At 47.8% G+C, this 19,541-nt stretch overlaps 1 long non-coding RNA gene and 1 pseudogene across 1 annotated transcript; one reads left to right on the top strand and one right to left on the bottom strand.

Moving 5' to 3' along the window:
- Positions 1-865: 865 nt before the first annotated feature.
- Positions 866-965, bottom strand: LOC114671160 (U6 spliceosomal RNA; annotated as a pseudogene).
- An 867-nt stretch (positions 966-1,832) lies between these two features.
- LOC106992492 (uncharacterized) lies at positions 1,833-19,175 on the top strand. Its single transcript, XR_001438436.3, has 3 exons — positions 1,833-1,967; positions 11,448-11,556; positions 19,045-19,175. It is a non-coding gene; the product is annotated as an uncharacterized LOC106992492 (long non-coding RNA).
- Positions 19,176-19,541: the final 366 nt, after the last annotated feature.

The following is a 19,541-nucleotide window of genomic DNA, read 5'->3' as shown; positions in this document are numbered from 1 at the left end:
AATTAATTAAAATTAAATAAAGTTAGTCCCTCAGGTGTACTGGCCACATTTCAAATGCTCAGTGGAAACACATGACTGGAGCCACTGTACTGGGTGGCGACACAGGCTACTTCCATCACTGCAGAGAGCTCTATCGGATGGTGCCGGTGTAGATGGACCACACTTCAGCTAGCAAACCCTTCCTATTGGATATTCAGCTTGCTTGCAGTATGGTGCTACTAAAACCAGTGCAATGAAAGCTATTCTTTCTCTTTTTCTTTTTTATTCTTTTTTTTTTTTTTTTTTTTTTTTTTGAGACTGAGTCTGGCTCTGTCGCCCAGGCTGGAGTGCAGTGGCCGGATCTCAGCTCACTGCAAGCTCCGCCTCCCGGGTTTACGCCATTCTCCTGCCTCAGCCTCCGGAGTAGCTGGGACCACAGGCGCCCGCCACCTCGCCCGGCTAGTTTTTTTTTTTGTATTTTTTAGTAGAGACGGGGTTTCACCGTGTTAGCCAGGATGGTCTCGATCTCCTGACCTTGTGATCCGCCCTTCTCGGCCTCCCAAAGTGCTGGGATTACAGGTTTGAGCCACCGCGCCCGTCTTCTTTTTTATTCTTTTTGAGATTGGGTCTCACTGTCTCCCAAGGTGGAGTGCAGTGGTGTGATCTTGGCTCACTGCAACCTCCACCTCCTGGGTTCAAGTGATCCTCCTACTTCTTTCCACTTCTTTCTCCCAAGTAGCTGGGACTACAGACATGCGCCACCATGCCCAGCTAACTTTTGTATTTTGTGTAGAGACGGGGCTTCACCAAGTTGCTCAGGCTGATCTCAAATGCCTGCCTGCCTCGGCCTCCCTAAGTGCTGGGATAATAGGCATGAACCACATCACCCAGTCAAGGCTATTTCTTTTTTTAAAATTTAAACAGGGGCCATGCTAAACTACTCTGTATCATTCCAATTTTAGCATATGTGCTGCCAAAGTGAGCACAAGTATTTTATTTGTTATTGTTATTATTATTTTTTGAGACAAAGTCTTGCTCTGTCGCCCAGGCTGGAGAGCTGTGGCATGATCACAGCTCACTGTAGCCTCGACCTCCCGGGCTCAAGTGCTCCTCCTACCTTAGCCTTCCAAGTAGATGGGACTACAGGCATGCACCACCATGCCTGGCTAAATTTTTGTATTTTTTGTAGAGATGGAGTAGCACTATGTTGCCCAGACTGGTCTCAAACTCCGGAGCTCAAGTGATTGGCGCACCTCAGCCTCCCAAAGTGCTGGGATTACAGATGTGAGCCACTGTATCTGGCTGGCTATATTTATCCATAGATTTTTGCCTTTGTGTGCATATATATCTGAAAGATAACTTCTCAAAGCAAACTTGCTGGGTCAAAGGCCATATGCATTTTAAATTTAGACAGGCTTTGTCAAATTCCCCTCCGAAGAGGTTACACAAATTTACCCTTCTACCAACAGCAGCCAGCAGTGCCTGCTTCCCCACACCCTAACAACACAAGGAGCTTCTCACACTAATTTTGTATTTTTAGAAGAGTTGGGGCTTCTCCTTGTTGGTCAGGCTGGTCTTGAACTCCTAACCTCAGGTGATCCACCTGACTTGGCCTCCCAAAGTGCTAGGATTACAGGTGTGAGCCATCGTGCCCGGTGATAGTTTTACCTTTAAAATTGTTCTGTGTTCCCTCACACAATAAGGACCTCATTGATTATTTCACTTGACAAAGTCACTTTCCATGTGGAAAACACTTCTTGAAGCCCTTGGGATCTCAGCTGGGGACGTGGGGACTTTGCCCTCCAGGAGGGCATCTAATGTTTGTAATGATTGCCTCATCTGTCATTTGCACTGAGCTCATGTTGCTAATTATTAGCTATGGTGGATGCAGAGAGAAAGACGGAATTGGATGTGGAACGGCAGAAGCTATGACAAGCTGCAAGAGGGCCTGGCTGTCACTGTTTACAAAATTACAATATTTCTCAAAGGTAATTTTGTTATAAAGTAATTGTGCAGTTTGTTCATTTAACTGTGCAGTTTATTTGTTCATTTAACAAATAAGGGACTGTAGAGATGGGGTCTTGCTATGTTGCCTGGGCTGATCTGGAACTCCCGGGCTCAAGTGATCCTCCTGTCTCGGCCTCCCAAAGTGCTGGGATGACAGATGTGAGCTACTGCACCCAGCCGGCAGGGCTGTCCTTTTTCACTTGCCCCAACCTCAGTGGCTGATGTACTGATTTGCTCCTGGAATCTAAGATTCATGCAGCCACAGAGGGACAACCCTGGCGACTTAGTTGAAGTGTGTAACATTGAAAAGAATTATAGCCGGGTGCAGTGGCTCACACCTGTAATCCCAGAACTTTGGGAGGCCGAGGTGGGCTGATCATAAGGTCAGGAGTTTGAGACCAACCTGCCCAACATGGTGAAACCCTGTCTTTACTAAAAATACAAAAATTAGCTGGGCATGATGGCATGCACCTGTAATCCCAGCTACTTAGGAGGCTGAGGCAGGAGAATTGCTTGAACCTGGGAGGTGGGGGTTGCAGTGAGTTGAGATTGCACCACTGTACTCCAGTCTGAGAGACAGAGCATGACTCTGACTCCAAAAAAAAAAAAAGAAAAGAAAAAAAAAAGAAAAAAAAGAATTATGGTGTGCCCATGCTCACAGCCGAAATCAGAAAACAACTCTAAAAAACAACCCTAAAAGTCCACCAGTGTAGGCCAGGCACAGTGGCTCATGCCTATAATCCCAGCACTTCGTTCTGTTACGCAGGCTGGAGTTCAGTGGCACAATCTCGGCTCACTGCAACCTCCACCTCCCGGGTTCAAGCAATTCTCCTGCCTTAGCCTCCCCAGTTGCTGGGATTACAGGTGCCTGCCACCACACCTGGCTAATTTTTGTATTTTGAGTAGAGACGGGGTTTCACCATATTGGTCAGGCTGGTCTTGAACTCCTGACCTCAATCTATCCACCGGTCTCGGACTCCCAAAGTGCTGGGATTACAGGCGTGAGCCACTGCACCCAGCCAAGAACACTTTTTATATTTTATTTTCACACTGAAAATCAGTCACATTTGCTTCAGCCTCAAAGAGCGTGAAATTAAATGAGTACTGATAGCAAACCGCACTTTTTTCTAAACAGGAAATTTGTTAATGGGTATGGAGTTGTAGTTTTGCAAGATGAAAATGGGGATCGAGTTTCAGTTTGGGAAGATGAAACCGTTCTGGAAATGAATGGTGGCAATGGTTGCACAGCAATGTGAATGCCCTTGGTGTCACATATACAAATGGATAGAATGGTTAAAAACTATGGGCATGGTGGTAAGACATGGCAAAGTGTTTAGAAAGCAGGCAGAAACAGGAAGCAATTGTTGAGTCTTCCATTTGGGGGGCTTCTAAAATGTTCCCTGAAGGTGGAGCAGTGCCCCCTCCCAGCGTGGGGAGGTTTCTGTGCGTGCTCACGGGCACCACGCTGAATTAGGGACTGGCAAGGGCCCTGGTGAAATGTTACCGAACTTAAATTGAGAGTCCACGGCCCAGAAGCCAGAGCATCTCTCAAGCATATGGAGGCTGTCTTGGCACCCCAGTTCTCCCCAAGGCCGCCACAAAAACACAAGGCAGCCACAAGGGGGAGTGGGGAGGTGACTCACTCCTAGCCGGGTGCTGGCATCACCTAAGGGAAGTGGGCATGGAGTGTGGTACCCGCAGGCGGCGCCACCGTTCCCCACTCCCTCCCTGCACCCCTCCATCTCCTCCGTCCTTTAAAAACTGTGATAAAATACCCATAACATAGAACTCGTCATTAAAAAAAAAATCACCATTTTAACCATTTTGAAGTGTGCAGTTCAGTCGCATTTAGGACAATGTTATGCAACCACCTCCTCCATCTAGTTCCAGAACATTCCTTCACCCCCAAAGGAAACCCCTGCACCTATTAGGAGTCACCTCCTATTTCCCCCTCTCCCCAGTCCCTGGCAAATACCAATCTGTTTTCTGTCTCTTTTTCTTTTGTTTTTTAGACACGGTCTTGATCTGTCATCTAGGCTGGAGTGTAGTGGTGCAATCATAGCTCACTGCAGCCTCAAATCCCTGGCCTCGAACAATCCTCCTGCCTCAGCCTCCCAAAGTGCAGAGATAACAGGCATGAGCCCCGCTGTGTTCTGTCTATGGATATGCTTACTCTGGAGATTTCCTATCAATGGAATCTTGCATTGTGTGGCGTTTTGTTTCTGGCTTCTCTCACTGTTTTTTTTTTTTTTTTTTTTTTTGAGACAGAGTCTTGCTCTGTCACCCAGGCTGGAGTGTAGCGGTGTGATCTCAGCTCACTGCAGCCTCCGCCTCCTGGGTTCAAGTGATTCTCCTGCCTCAGCCACCTGAGTAGCTGGGACTACAGGCGCCTGCCACCATGCCTGGTTAATTTTTTTGTATTTTTAGTAGAGATGGGGTTTTGCCATGTTGGTCAGGATAGTCTCGAACTCCTGATCTCAGGTGATCTGCCCACCTCAGCCTCCCAAAGTGCTGGGATTACAGGCGTGAGCCATTGTGCCTGGCCCTGACTTCTCTCACTTAGCATCATATTTTCAAGGTCCATCCATGGTGTAGTATGTATCAGTGTTTTAAAAAAAATTTTTTTTAAGAGGGAGGTCTCTCTGTGTTGGCCAGGCTAGTCTTGAACTCCTGACCTTAAGTAATCCTCCTGCTTCAGCCTCCCAAAGTGCTGAGATTAGAGGTGTAAGCCACGTGGCCAGCCAGTATTTCATTTCTTTTTATGGCTGAATCACATTCCATGGCATGGACAGACCACATTTTCTCATCCATTGATGGGTATTTGAGTTGTCTCCCAAATAGTTTTTTAAATGGTTAAAAATGAATGAGTATGATGTGATGTGTATTTTTGCTTTTTGCTGTTATGAATACTGTTGCTATGAACATGCACAGACAGGTATTTGAGTGCCTGTTCAGTTCTCTTGGATGTATACCTAGGAGTGGAATTGCTGGGTCATATGGTGATGCTATATATAACTTGATTCTTTTTCTTTTCTTTTTTTTTTGTTTCAATCAAGCAGACCGTGAGCCAGAATGGGTTCAGAGAGACTCCCCGTACGTTAAACTTGTTGATGAACTGCCAAACTGTTTTCTTCCCCTTCCTTTCTGATTTTGATGAGCAAAACTTCTCAATATAGAGACTTTCAGCTCATCCTTGAATCTCTGCCACTCTCTGCACAGCAGCCAGGGATTCCCTTAAAGCTTGCACACGACTCCTGCCCCACCCCTACTTAAACCCCATTAACTGCTTCTTCCCAACGCACACACAAAAAATGCAACTTCCTCTGGGAAGGCTATGAGGCCCTACAGGACCAGGGCCTCCCGATCCTTGCCCCCCGACCACTCAGGTCTGAGGTCAAAGTCATTTCCTTGGAGAGACTCCAATACTGTCCTATCTGTTGTTCCTCCCACACCGTCTCTGTCTTCCACATGACTCTGATTTTGTTTTTCATCACACTCATCACAACCTGAGCAGAAGGAAAGATGATACCTCACTGCAGACCACAAGGTCTAGCTGCCCTGGGCCCGTCCCTGGTGCCACTGTCTGTCTCACGGTCTGTGCTCCAACTGCCAAACCAGCTCCTGCCACAGGCCCTTTGCACTTGCTGCCCACCCCTACCCAGAATGCTCTGCTCTCATGGGTGACTTTTTCTCAGTTATTTGGTTTTGACTCAGATTTTACCCATCAAAGAGGCCCTCTGTGGTAGGCTGAACAATGGCCCCTCCAAAGATTCTGCATCCTAATTTTCTGGGACCTGTGACTGTGTTGCTTTGGGATTAAATCAAAGGTGCCAAGATTGGGAGATGACCTGGAGCTTACCTGGTGGGTTGATGTAACCACAAGGGTCCTTATGAGAGGGACACAGGAGTCAGTCTTGGGGAAGAAGGTGACGTGGAGACAGAGGCAGCGGCTGGAGTGATGCACTTTGTGGGTGGAGGAGGGGGCTATGAGCCAAGGAGTTCAGGCGACCTCTAGAAGCTGAAAAAGGTGAAGAAACGGATTGTCCCTTAGAGCTTCCAGAAGGGATGCAGCCCTGCAGACTCCTTAACTTTAGCCAGGTAGAACCGTTTTGGACTTCTGACCTCCAGAAATGAAAGATAATGAGAAGATAATCAATTTGTGTTGTTTTAAGTCACTATGTTCATGATTTGTTACAGTAGCTAACAGAAAGCTTCTTGACCAACCCAGGCCCCACCCCAGGCAGAGTCTAAGCCGCTCCTTTCTTAGCTGTTCCCTTATTGTCCTCATTTCATTGTCGCTTGAGTATCCTACAAATGGAAGCTCAGAGCTAGTTCAGAGCATGTGTGTATATATATATATATATATATTTTTTTTTTTTTTTTTTTTTTTTTGAGATAAGGTTCCACTCTGTCCCCCAAGCTGGAGTGCAGTGGTGCGATCACAGCTCACTGCAGCCTCAACTGCCCTGGGCTCAAGTGACTCTCCAGCCTCAGCCTCCCCAGTGGCTGGGACCACAAGCACGCACCATCACACCTGGCTAATTTTTAACTATTTTATAGAGATGAGGGTCTCACCATGTTGTCCAGGCTGGTCTCAAACTCCTGGGCTCAAGCAATCCACCCACACATCAGCCTCCCAAAGTGTTGGGATTATAGGCAAGAGCCACCACACCCAGCAGTTTGCAAATTTTAAAACTTTCTGACTGTTGCCAATCTGTCCTCCAGAAACATGTTGCCAATTCCCAGCTTCACCCACACCAAGGGAGAGGTCGCTTCCCTCTACTGTTGGCATCATGGCTACAGAAAACACTGCTGTCCTCCCTGAGGGCACCGTTCCCTCCCTCCCCTTCCCTTGACCACCAGTTAAAGGATATGAAGGCTCAGTCTCCCAGGCTCTTGGCATTTTCATGTACTGTTTCCTCTGCCTGCAAATCTTTTCCCAGCTTTGAGTGGCAGGCCTATTTTGTCATTTCCAGGTTAGTTTAACTCAGAGAGGCCTTCCCTGGCCTCCCAACCTAAGGTTGCCATCAGGTCCTGCCTAATCCTACTATCTGTTTTACTTCTTTACTTAGCCCTTTTGGTTCCCTGGTATTTACTTAAGTCTCCAGCATTCTCCACAAGCAGGGGCCTCGTCTGTTTCACCGCTGTATCCCAGTGCCCAGAACAGTGCTTGACGATAGTAGGTGCTCAATAAATACGTGTAGACTAAATAATGAATGAATAATAATATATTTTTTTCTATCTTGGTGAGCTATTTCTGTTATAGTTTTGAGTCTTGTTATCTTCCCAAAGCATCCTTCCTAACTTCAAACCATTCTTAATTAGTTCTCAAGATGGAGTAATAGGAATGGTAGTTGGGTAGGAACATAAACAAGTTTTCAAATGTCAACAATAGTTGATTTTTTAAATACAAGAAGAGACAAAAAGGTCACATATTGTATGACTTTATTTATGGGAAATATCCAGAACAGGCAGACGCACAGAGACAGAAAGCAGACGAGTGGCTGCCAGAGGCTGGAGGAGGGGAATGAGGAGGGAGTGTTTAATGGGTACAGGGTTTTATTTTGGGGTGATAAAAATGTCTGAAACTAGGTAGAGGTGGTGGTTATACAACACTGTGAATATACTAAATGCCACTTTTTAATTAATTTTTTTTTTTTGAGAAGGAGTCTTGCTCTGTTGCCCAGGCTGGAGTGCAGTGGCATGATCTCAGCTCACTGAAGCCTCTGCCTCCCAGGTTCAAGTGATTCTCCTGCCTCAGCCCCCCGAGTAGCTGGGATTATAGGCACCCACCATCATGCCCAGCTAACTTTTGTATTTTTAGTAGAGACGGGTTTCACCATGTTGGCCAGGCTGGTGTCGAACTCCTGGGCTTCAGTGATCCTCCCACTTTGGCTTCCCAAAGTGCTAGGATTGTAGGTGTGATCCATTGCGTTCGGCCACTTTTTAATGTAATGTAATTTAATTTAATTTAATTTTTTTTCTTGAGGCAGGGTCTTGCTCTGTTGCACAGGCTGGAGTGCAGTGACGCCATCTCGGTTCACTGCAGCTTCAACCTCCCGGGCTCAAGTGATCCTCCTGCCTCAGCCTCAAGAGAATTTGAGACTACAGGTGCATGCCACCATGCCTGGCTGATTTTTATATTTTTTTGGTACAGACGGCATCTTGCCATGTTGCCCAGGCTGGTCTCAAACTCTTGGCCTCAAGTGATCCTCCCACCTCAGCCTCCCAAAGTGCTGGGATTACAGGCATGAGCCACTGCACTCGGCCTACTTTTTGGTTTTTGGAAGTAGCTCTGTGGACGGGTGTGAGATGATATCTTACTGTGGTTTCAATTTGTATTTTTCTGGTTATGAGTGATGTTCATCTTTTCATTTGCTTATTGGCCATTTGTATATCATCTTTGGAGACAAGACTATTCAAGTATTTTGCCCCCTCCTGCTTTTTCTTTCTTTCTTTTTTTTTTTTGTGAGTCAGGTTCTCGCTCTGTCGCCCAGGCTAGAGTACAGTGGTGTGATCTTGGCTCACTGCAACCTCCACCTCAGCCTCCTGGGTAGCTGGGACCACAGGCACACACCACCACACCCAGCTAATTTTCTTTGTATTTTTATAGAGATGGGGCTTTCACTATGTTGGCCAGGCTGGTCTCAAACTCCTGAGCTCAAGCGATCCTCCCACATCAGCCTCCCAAAGTGCTGGGATGAGAGGCATGAGCCACCACACCTGCCCCCGCCATGTTGCTTTTTGTTTGTTTGTTTGTTTTTGAGATAGGGCCTTGCTTTGTCATCCAGGCTGGGGTGCAGTGGCTGCTCACGGCTCACTGCAGCTTCAGTCTCCCAGGCTCAAGTGATCCTCCTGCCTCAGCCTGTAGCTGGGACTACAGCACTCACCATCACACCTGGCTAATTTTTTCATTTTTTGGAAAGATGGATTCTTGCTATGTTGCCCAGGCTGGTCTTGAACTCATATCAAGTGCTCTATCTACCTTGGCCTCCCAAAGTGCTGGGATTGTAGGCATGAGCCATCACAATAAACTTTTTGCCATTTTAAAAATTAGGTTATTTGTTGATGAGTTTTAGCATATTCATCCTTTGTTAGATATATGATTTGCAAATAATTTCTCCCATTCCGTAGAAGGAATTCTGTTGATTGTGTCCTTTGATGCATAGTAGGCTCTGCCTTTTTATGAAGAAATGTTAAAGAATTCACAAGTGTTTTTTTTTTTTTTTTGAACCGGAGTCTTGCTCTGTTGCCCAGACTGGAGGGCAGTGGTGTGATCTTGCTCACTGCAGCCTCCGCCTTCCAGGTTTAAGCAATTTTCCTGCCTCAGCCTCCCAAGTAGCTGAGACTACAGGTGTGTGCCACCATCCCCGGCTGATTTTTTGTAGTTTTGGTAGAGACAGGGTTTTGCCATGTTGGCCAGGCTGGTCTCGAACTCCTGACCTCAGTGATCCACCCCCCTCAGTTTCCCAAAGTGGTAGGATTACAGAATTCATAAATGCTTTAAAACCATCCCTGACCAGGCATGGTGGCTAATGCCTGTAATCCCGGTACTTTGGGAGGCCAAAGCAGGAGGATCACTTGAGTCCAGGAGTTTGAATCTAGTCTGGGCAACATGGCAAGACCCTGTCTCTATAAAAAATTTTTTAAAAATTAGCCAGGTGTGGTGGCGAACACCTGCTGTCCCAGTTACCTGGGAGGCTAAGGTGGATCTCTTGAACCCGGGAGGCAGAGGTTGCATTGACACCCCAGATCACACCACTGCACTCCAGCCTGTGCGACAGAGCCAGACCCTATCTCAAGAGAGGGAGAGAGGGCCGGGCACGGTGGCTCATGCCTATAATCTCAGCACTTTGGGAGGCCGAGGTGGGTCTTCCCGAGGAAGAGTCTTACTATGTTGCCCAGGCTGGTCTTGAACTCATATCAAGTGCTATATCTACCTTGGCCTCCCAAAATGCTGGGATTGTAGGCATGAGCCATCACAATAAACTTCTTGCCATTTTAAATGGCACGAGATCAGGAGTTTGAGACCAGCCTGGCCAACATAGTGAAACTGCGTCTCTACTAAAAATACAAAAAATTAGCCGGGCATGGTGGCATATGCCTGTAGTCTCAGCTACTCAGGAGGCTGAGGCAGGAGAATTGTTTGAACCTGGGAGGCAGAGGTTGTAGTGAGCTGAGATCGCACCACTGTACACCAGCCCAGGCGACAGTGCGAGACTCCATCTCAAAAATAAAAATAAAAATAAAATAAAAATAAAAATAAAAAGAGGGAGAGAGAGAGAAAGAGAGAGAGAGACAGGGAGACAGAGAGAGAAAAGAAAGCCATCACTACGTATAAAAGGGGTTTTGGCAAAAAGTAAGTCTTGCCCTGCCTTGACTTCCCTCCCCAGAGGCAACCTCTATTACCAGTTTGCTGTATAGCTTTCCGGTGATTTTCTTTGAGTTTTCTAATGTAACATTTCCACAGACAATTGTGCAATTTGTTTTTATGCAAAATGAACCTTGGCTGGGGGCCTCAGTATCCCCATTGGTAAGACAAGGGAGTTGGAGTGGATAATTCCTAAAGACTGCTGGGAGGAACACAGCCCGCATGTTGGAAAAGATCCCAGCCATGCTCCTCGGCCCTCCTTTCATGAAGGTTTATGAAGGTTCTGTCTTGATTTTTTTTTTTTTTAAGACGGAATTTCACTCTTTATTGCCCAGGCTGGAGTGCAATGGCATGATCTCAGCTCACCGCAACCTCTGCCTCCCGGGTTCAGGTGATTCTCCTGCCTCAGCCTCCTGAATAGCTGGGATTACAGGCATGCGCCACCACGCCCGGTTAATTTTGTATTTTTAGTAGAGATGGAGTTTCACCATGTTGACCAGGCTGGTCTCAAATTCCCGACCTCAGGTAATCCGCCCGCCTTGACCTCCCAAAGTGCTGGGATTACAGGTGTGAGCCACCGTGCCCAGCCAGCTCTGTCTTGAGAGGTTATTTCTTTTTGTTGTTGTTGTTCTTTTGATAGAGGGTCTTGCTCTGTCACCCAAGCTGGATTGCAGTGGGGTGATCATAGCTTGCTGCAACCTCTACCTCCCAGCCTCAAGTGATCCTCCCACCTCAGCCTTCTGAGTAGCTGGGACCACAGGCATGCACCACCACACCCAGCTATTTTTGTATTTTGTATTTTTTGTAGAGAAGGGGTCTCACTGTGTTGCCCAGGCTTGTCTCAAACTCCTGGGCTCAAGTGATCCTCCCGTCTCAACCTCCCAAAATGCTGGGATTACAGGCATGTGCCACCATAACCTGGCCCCAAAGAGGTTATTTTTTAAAGGAGAAAGCCATTTTCTCTGAACAGCATTAGCGTCTGTTCTGTGGGAATACAGGAGTTCTTGTTTTGTTCCACTTAATAAGAACTCAGTTCCTCCTGTCAGCTCGATGCTGGGAAAAACTCTAATTTCAGTTCTTTATTTTTCAGAAACTCCAAAGAACATGGAAATGAGACCACAGGAAGAATCCAGAACTACTACCCATCATAAAATTTCTATCTGCAAGTTGTGTCTACAGTGTGCCAGTTATTGATGAGGGTGAGGCCGAAAGTGGGACAGTGTGGGGAAGATTTTTTAATTGCTCCCCAATTACCATATTCCTTTTTTCTTTTCTTTTTTTTTTTTTGAGACAGAGTCTCACTCTGTTGCCCAGGCTAGAGTGCAGCGGCGTGATCTTGGCTCAGTGCAACCTCCGCCTCCCGGGTTCAAGCAATTTTCTGCCTCAGCCTCCCGAGTAGCTGGGATTACAGGCAGCCGCCACCACGGCCGGCTAATTTTTGTATTTTTAGTAGAAACGGGGTTTCACCATCTTGGCCAGGCTGACTCCCTCCCAAAGTGCTGGGATTACAGGCATGACGCCTGGCTCATATTCCTCTTTTCTTTTTAGAGTCCCTAAAGTTCCAGAGGGGCATACGTCACCCAGCTAGAGGTGATGTTTTCCAGCTTCCACTGAAGCTAGGTGTGACCTCGAGATTATGTTCTGGCCTATAAGATACAGGTAGATGATGTGATGGGAATACTTCCAGGCCACATGGTTAGAAGGGAAGCTCCTAACCTTCTAACCTTTCTCCCTCTCTTTGAGCTGGAACATGGACAGGGTTCGAGAAGCCAGCTCTGTCCCTGGGGATGGTGGAGCAGCTGGATGCTGGGTCCCTGGGTCCCTGGGTGACCACATGGAGGTGAATCTCCTGCCTTCTTAGACTAGTAGCCACCTCTGCAATGTTAAGGGAGAGAGGAATACGTTTCTAATTTGTTAGAGCCACTGTATTTTGGGGTCTCTTAGGAGCTCAACGTATACCCTAATACAGGTGGCTTTCACCTTTTTATACAACTTTTTTATTTTTTGAGACAGAGTCTTGCTCTGTCACCCAGGTGGAGTATAGTGGTGTGATCTCGGCTCACTGCAACCTCCGCCTCCCAGGTTCAAGTGATTCTCCTGTCTCAGCCTCCCAAGTAGCTGGGACTACAGGTGCCCGCCACCATGCCCAGCTAATTTTTGTATTTTTAGTAGAGACAGGGTTTCGCCATGTTGGCCAGGCTGGTCTCAAACTCCTGACCTCAGGTGATTTGCCCACCTCGGCCTCTTGAAGTGCTGGGATTACAGGTGTGAGCCACTGCACCTGGCCCTTTTTATACAACTTTGATTTTTACTTTTTTTTTTTTTTTTGAGACTGAGTCTCGCTCTGTTGCCTAGGCTGCAGTGCAGGGGCACAATCTCAGCTCACTGCAACCTCTGCCTCCTGGGTTCAAGTGATTCTCCTGTCTCAGCCTCCCAAGTAGCTGAGATTACAGGTGTGCAGCACTGCACCCGGCTAATTTTTGTATTTTTAGTAGAGACGGGGTTTTGCCGTATTGGCCAGGATGGTCTCACTCTCTTGACCTTGTGATCCGCTCGCCTCAGCCTCCCAAAGTGCTAGGATTACAGGCGTGAGCCACCGCGCCCAGCCACTTTACTTCTAATGAAAGAAAAGATCTTGTTTACAATAGCAACTGTAATGATAAAATATTTAACAACAAACTTCCCAAGGAGTGTAGAGGATACAAACGTAAAAACCTTTAAAAAAATTATACTATTGTTGAAATATAAAAAGAGACTTACATTCATGGGAATACAGTCTTTCTTCTTAGAGAGGAAGAATCAGCTTTGGAAAGATGCCAAGAGCTTGCTAAATTTAACTAGAAATCCATGCAATCCCCATTAAAATACCAACACAACATTTTGGGAGGTTTGAGAAAATGGTGCCCAAGTTCACCAAAAGATGTGAATAACGGAAAATTGCCAGGAAAATTTTAGAAATAAAAAATAACGAGGGGGTCAGGCACTGTGGCTCATGACAGTAATCCCAGCACTTTGGCAGGCTGAGGTGGGAGGATTGCTTGAGGCCAGGAATTCGAGACCACCCTGGTAAACACAGCAAGACCCCATCTCAACAAAATTAAAAAAAAAAAAAAAAATCAGACCAGGCATGACAGCTCATGCCTGTAATCTCAGTGCTTTGGGAGGCCAAGGTAGGTAGATCACTTGAGGCCAGGAGTTTGAGACTAGCCTGGCCAACATGGCAAAACCCTGTCTCTACTACAAATATAAAGAAATGTCAGCTGGTGTGGTAGCAGGCGCCTACAATCCCAGCTACTTGGGAGATTGAGGCACGAGGATCGCTTGAACCCAGGAGGTGGAGGTTGCAGTGAACAGAGATTGCTCCACTGCATTCCAGCCTGGGTGACAGAGCAAGACTCTGTTTTTTTAATAAAAAAAAAATCAGCCAGGCATGGAGGCGTGCACCTGTAGTCCCGTCCTAGCTACTCTGAGGGCTGAACTGAGAGGATCGCTTGAGCCCAGGATGTAGAGGCTGCAGTGAGCTATGATCGCATCATTGCACTCCAGCCTGGGTGACAGAGCGAGGCCCCATCTCTAAAAATAATTATGTATATCTATATAATTATATATTGTGTGTGTGTATATATATATATACACACACACATACTGTATATATATATTTCAATGTTTTACCTGGTTTTATTTATGTATTTATTTATTTTGAGACAGAGTCTCACTCTGTTGCCCAGGCTGGAGTGCAGTGGCATGATCTCAGCTCACTGTAATCTCTGCCTCCTGGGTTCAAGCTATTCTCCTGCCTCAGCCTCCTGAGTAGCTGGGATTATAGGCATGTGTCACTAAGTCCAGCTAATTTTTGTATTTTTAGTAGAGACAGGGTTTTGCTATGTTGGCCAGACTGGTCTTGAACTCCTGGCCTCAAGTGATCTGCCTGCCTCGGCCTCCCAAAGTGTTGGGATTACAGGCGTGAGCTACTGCGCATGGCCTATTTTATTATTAGTTATTGTTGTTAATCTCTTACTGTGCCTAAATTATAAATTAAATTTTATCATGGGGAAAAACAGTCTATACCGGGTTCAGTGCTATCTCAGGTCTCAGGCGTCCACTAGGGATCTTGGAACGTATCCCCTGAAGATAAGGAAGGACCCCACCGCTCCGCTGGAATTCAAAATAACCCGCCCACTCCACAGTGAGGTGGGTAAAAGCCAGTCTGACAGTGCTTTGATGATCTTGTACTCTCTACTCTTTGCTTTTGCAGAACATTAATCACCAAATGTTTTCCACATTTTGCAAGAGGAGAACAGGTGTCGGAGGTGAGGGAGGGCCTCGCTTTCATCTAATAGGCCTTTCTGTTCTTTCTGTTTCTCTTGGATTTTGTGAAGCTCAGACTCCAGCATCTGACAACTCAGGTTCACATTCGGGCCTGGTTACTCCCTCCCTGTGTCCCTGTGTGACCTTGAACAAGTTACTTTATTTCTCTGTGCCTCAGTTTCCTCATCTGCAAAGTAGAGATAATATTGGTTCTAACTCCAGAGGTGAATGTGGGGATTCAATGAATTAAAATGTAAAACAGTTAGAACACTGCCATGCATGAAGTTCAGTCTTGATGAATATTAGCTATTATTATGATCAATATCTGCCATGGGACAAGGTGCAGGGGCACATACCTATAATCCCAGCATTTTGGGAGGTAGAGGTGGGAGGTTCATTTGAGCCCAGGAGCTGGAGACCAGCCTGGGCAACATAGGGAGACCCTGTCTCTACAAACAATAATAAAAAAAACAGGCCAGGCACAGTGGTTCATGTAATCCCAGCACTTTGGGAGACCGAGGCGGGCAGATCACCTGAGGTCAGGAGTTTGAGACCAGCCTGGCCGACAGGGTGAAACCCTGTCTCTACTAAAAATACCAAAAATTAGCCAGGTGTAGTGGTGGGTGCCTGTAATCCCAGCTACTTGGGAGGCTGAGGCAGGAGAATCACTTGAACCCAGGAGGCGGAGGTTGCAGTGAGCTGAGATGGCGCCACTGCACTCCAGCCTAGGCAGCAAGAGTGAAACTCTATCTAAAAAAAAAAAACAAAAAAGCTGGGCATGGTGTGCATCCCTGTGGTCCCAGCTACTCGGGAAGCTGAGGCGGGAGGATTGCTGGAGCCCAGGAGGTCAAGGCTGCAGTGAGCTGCGATTGTGCCACTGCACTCCAGCCTGGGCGACAGAACCAGACCCTGTCTCAAAAGAAAAATAAAATCTGTCATGGGTTGAATTGTGTTCCCAAAAAGATAGGCTGAAGCCCTGTCCTTTGATACCTCAGAATGTGACTTCATTTGGAAGTAGGGTCATTGCAGATGAGTGACATCCTGCTGGAGCAGGTTGGGCCCCTAATCCAACAGGACTGGCGTCCTTGTAAGAGCAGAGCCATCTTGTGAACACAGATGTACACGGGAAAGATGGTGTCAGACTCAGGGATGATGGCCCCATGACCTCAGAGGCGTCTGCAAGCCAAGGAGCCCCGAGGATTGCCAGCCAGCTCCCTGGAAGCTGGAAGAGCGAGGAAGGAGCCTCGGAGCCTTCGGAGGGAGCGTGGCCCTGCAGACATCCCCATCTCAGACTTCCAGCCTCCAGAACTTCCAGAGAGTAAACTTTCTGTTTATTTATATCTTTTTATTTTTTTGAGACGGTCTCACTCTGTCACCCAGGCTAGAATGCAGTGGCACAATCTCAGCTCACTGCAGCCTCAACTTCCCTGGGTTCAGGTAATCCTCCCACCTCAGCTTCCCAAGGAGCTGGGAGTACAGCCATGCACCACCACACCTGGGTAATTTTTGCATTTTTTGTAGAGATGGGGTTTGGCCATGTTGTCCAGGCTGCTCTTGAACTCCTGGACTCAAGTGATCCTCCCACCTCGGCCTCCCCAAGACCTGGGATGGCAGGTGTGAGCTACTGCGCCCGGCTTTCTGTTGCTTTAAGCTGCCGGGTTTGTGGTGCTTTGTATGGCAACCCTAGCAAACTAACACTATATCTATTCACAATTGTTTGATAAATTAAAACAAAAACAAGTCTTGAAAGCATCTCTTTCTCCCTCCTTCCTGTGCCTGGGGGTGGGTGGGGAGTCTGTGTTGAGCACCCCAGCTGAGACCAGGCAACTGCAGTGGCCTGCGAAGGTGTTTGGACTTTGTCCTGCAGACCGTGAGAGGCCCCTGGAGGTTCTACACTGGGGAGTGACTATTTCCTAGGTGTTTTAGGAAGCTCAGCCTGCCTGCTGGTGGAGGGGGAAGGGAGGAGGGGAGAGGGTTCCAGCCAGTTAGGATGACTGGAGCTGTCATCCAGGCAGGAGATGGTGTGATCTGGATCAGCAGTTCTCAAAGTGTGGTCCGCAGACCAGCAGCACCAGCGAGCTCAGGAAACTTGCTGAAAATGCAGTTATCAGGCCCACCCAGACCTACTGAATCAGGCGCTCCAGGGGTGGGGCCAGCCCTCTGGGTTCCACTAAACCTCCAGGTGGCTCTGCTGTTTGCCCAAGCGCAAGAACTCTCGCTGGGCTAAAGGAAGAGGGTGGAGAGGGTACGTCAGTCCTGTGGGGCTGCGGGACAAAGTGCCACCAACTGGGTGGCTTAGAACAACAGAAATGCATTTCTTACCTTTCTGGAGGGCAGAAATCAGAAACGAAGGTGTCAGCAGAGCCCTCTGAAGCCTGGGGTGGGGAGGAGCCTTGCTGCCTCGTTCAACCTCTGAGGGCCAGCAGCCCCCGGCATTTCTTGGCTTGCAGATACAGCACTGCAATCTCTGCCTCGATGGCACATGACATTTTGTATGTGCCTCTGTGACAAGATCTTCTTCTTCTTTTTTTTTTTTTTTGAGACACCGTTTCGCTCTTGTTGCCCAGGCTGGAGTGCAATGGTGCAATCTTGGCTCACTGCAACCTCCGCCTCCCGGGTTCTAATGATTCTCCTGCCTCAGCCTCCTGAGTAGCTGCGATTACAGGCACCTGCCACCATGCCCAGCTAATTTGTTGTATTTTTAGTAGAGACGGGGTTTCGCCATGTTGGGCAGGCTGGTCTCGAACTCCTGACCTCAGGTGATCCGCCCGACTCGGCCTCTCAAAGTGTGGGATTACAGGCGTGAGCCACCGCGTCCAGCCCGATGTCCCTCTTCTTATAAGGACCCCTTTCCTATTGGATCAGGGCCCGCCCGAATCCTGCAGGCCCTCCTCTTGATTTAATTGCATCTGCAAAGACCCTGTTTCCAAATAAGGTTGCAATCACAGGGACCAGGGGCCTAGGACTTGGGCATATCATTTTTTGGAGGGACACAATTCTACCCACCTCAGATGGGGAGAATGAAAGGATGCAAAAAACATCAAAACAAGAGAAATGTTAGTGATTAGAAATGTTAGTGTGGGGAGTGGAAGTAGGATGAAAAGAGAAAGAACTCAAATGCCCTGCTATTGTTACATAAATAACAAAGCTGGGGTAACTGCGGTGTTCTTTTTCTCTTTTTCTCGAAGAGGGACATCCTCCGGCTAGTATTTCAGAAACTTTATCCTCAGTTCTTGGGACTCATAAATACACTGTTGAAACAAACTCCTTCTCACCTGACAACCTCTCTCTCTTCCCCGTGGGGCGGGTTGGGGAGGAAGGAGTGAGCAAGGCCCCCTGTCCACCCACTCATGGAGCCAGGGTACAACTGCGCTAACTCTCGCTGAGGGTGACACCTTAGAGCCAAGTTCAAGTTGAAGTTGAAGGTCTCAGGATCCAGAGGCATCTGAAGCTGCTCCAGCTCTCAGCTGTCTCAAGGGAAAAGATAGTCTCAGAGACAGTCTAGGACCTGTCTTGGTGAGGAGCCAGGTAGCCCGTAAGTGTGGGAGCTCCTGCCTCTGACACCAGGCATGGCTGAAAGCATTTGTCCTTCTGGAAGATTCTGTTCCACCCATCACTCCAGAGTGAGTCAGAAGCCCCTGAAGGGTTTGTGAAAATGCAGATTCCTGGGCCTTACTCCCCAGTGTCTGAGTCACAGGTCTGGGGTGAGGACTCAGAATCTGCTTGCCTGACTTCCTTCCTTCCTTCCTTCTTTCCTTTCTTTTCTTTCTTTCCTTCCTTCCTTCCTTCCTTCCTCCCTCCCTCCCTCCCTCCCTTTTTTCCTTTCTTTTATTTCTTTCCTTCTCTTTCTCTTTCTTTTCTTTTCCCTTTTATTTTCTCTCTTTCCTTCCCTCCCTCCCTTCCTTCCTTCCTTCCTTCCTTCCTTCCTTCCTTCCTTCCTTCCTTCCTTCCTTCCTTCCTTCCCTTCCCTCCCTCCCTCCCTCCCTTTCTTCCTTCCTTCCATCCTTCCTTCCTTCCTTTCTCTTTCTCTTTCTTTCTTCCTTTCTTTTTTTTTTTTTTTTTTGAGACAGGCTATTGCTCTATTGCTCAGGCTGGAGTGCAGTGGTGTGGACATGGCTCACTGCAGCCTCGACCTCCCAGGCTCAAGAGATCCTCCCACCTCAGCCTCCTGAGTAGCTGGGGCTACAGGCACTTGCCACCATGACTGGCTAATTAAAACAATGTTTTTTTGTAGAGATGGTATCTCACTATGTTACCCAGGCTGGTCTCAAACTCCTGGGCTCAAGTTATCCTCCAGCCTTGGCCTCCCACAGTGCTGGGATTACAGGCGTGAGCCACCACGACTGGCCTGAAAACCTGCATTTCTATCACATTCCCAGGTGGCCTGGTGCTGCTGCCCTGGAGAACACCTGGAGGAGAACCAAGACCCCCGATGAACGGCTCTCAGCCTAGTGTGCATATGAGAATCACACAGGGAGTTTCAACACACACCAACCCCTGTGCCCGACCCAGACCCTGGGAGACCGCTGAGTGCGGGCCACAAGCGCTGGCCCCCAGGGAGTTCTAATCATTGGCCAAAGTCGGGGTGAACAGCCGAACTCCTTCTCACCCATCAATGCCACTTCAGATACCACTTCCTCGGCAAGCCTTTCCTGACTTCCTCTAGTGGGGGTAGGTCCCTCATTCATTCATTTGTTCATTCATTCATTCCACAAACCATCACGCCCCTTGCATGCACCGGGCCCTGTGCTGGTGCTGGGGATTCAGCTGTGAGGCCAGGTAAGGTTTTTGCCCTCGTGGTGTTTCTCTGCAGAAACATGGAGGAAACAAGTGGTGAAAAGTCAGGACAGACGATGTCAGGGTGTGATGAAAATAA

This window comes from Macaca mulatta, chromosome 11 (genome assembly GCF_049350105.2).
Source record: "Macaca mulatta isolate MMU2019108-1 chromosome 11, T2T-MMU8v2.0, whole genome shotgun sequence".
Taxonomy (NCBI): domain Eukaryota; kingdom Metazoa; phylum Chordata; class Mammalia; order Primates; family Cercopithecidae; genus Macaca; species Macaca mulatta.
The sequence above is the reverse complement of the archived record's forward strand: the minus strand, read 5'-3'. Positions and strand labels throughout refer to the sequence as shown.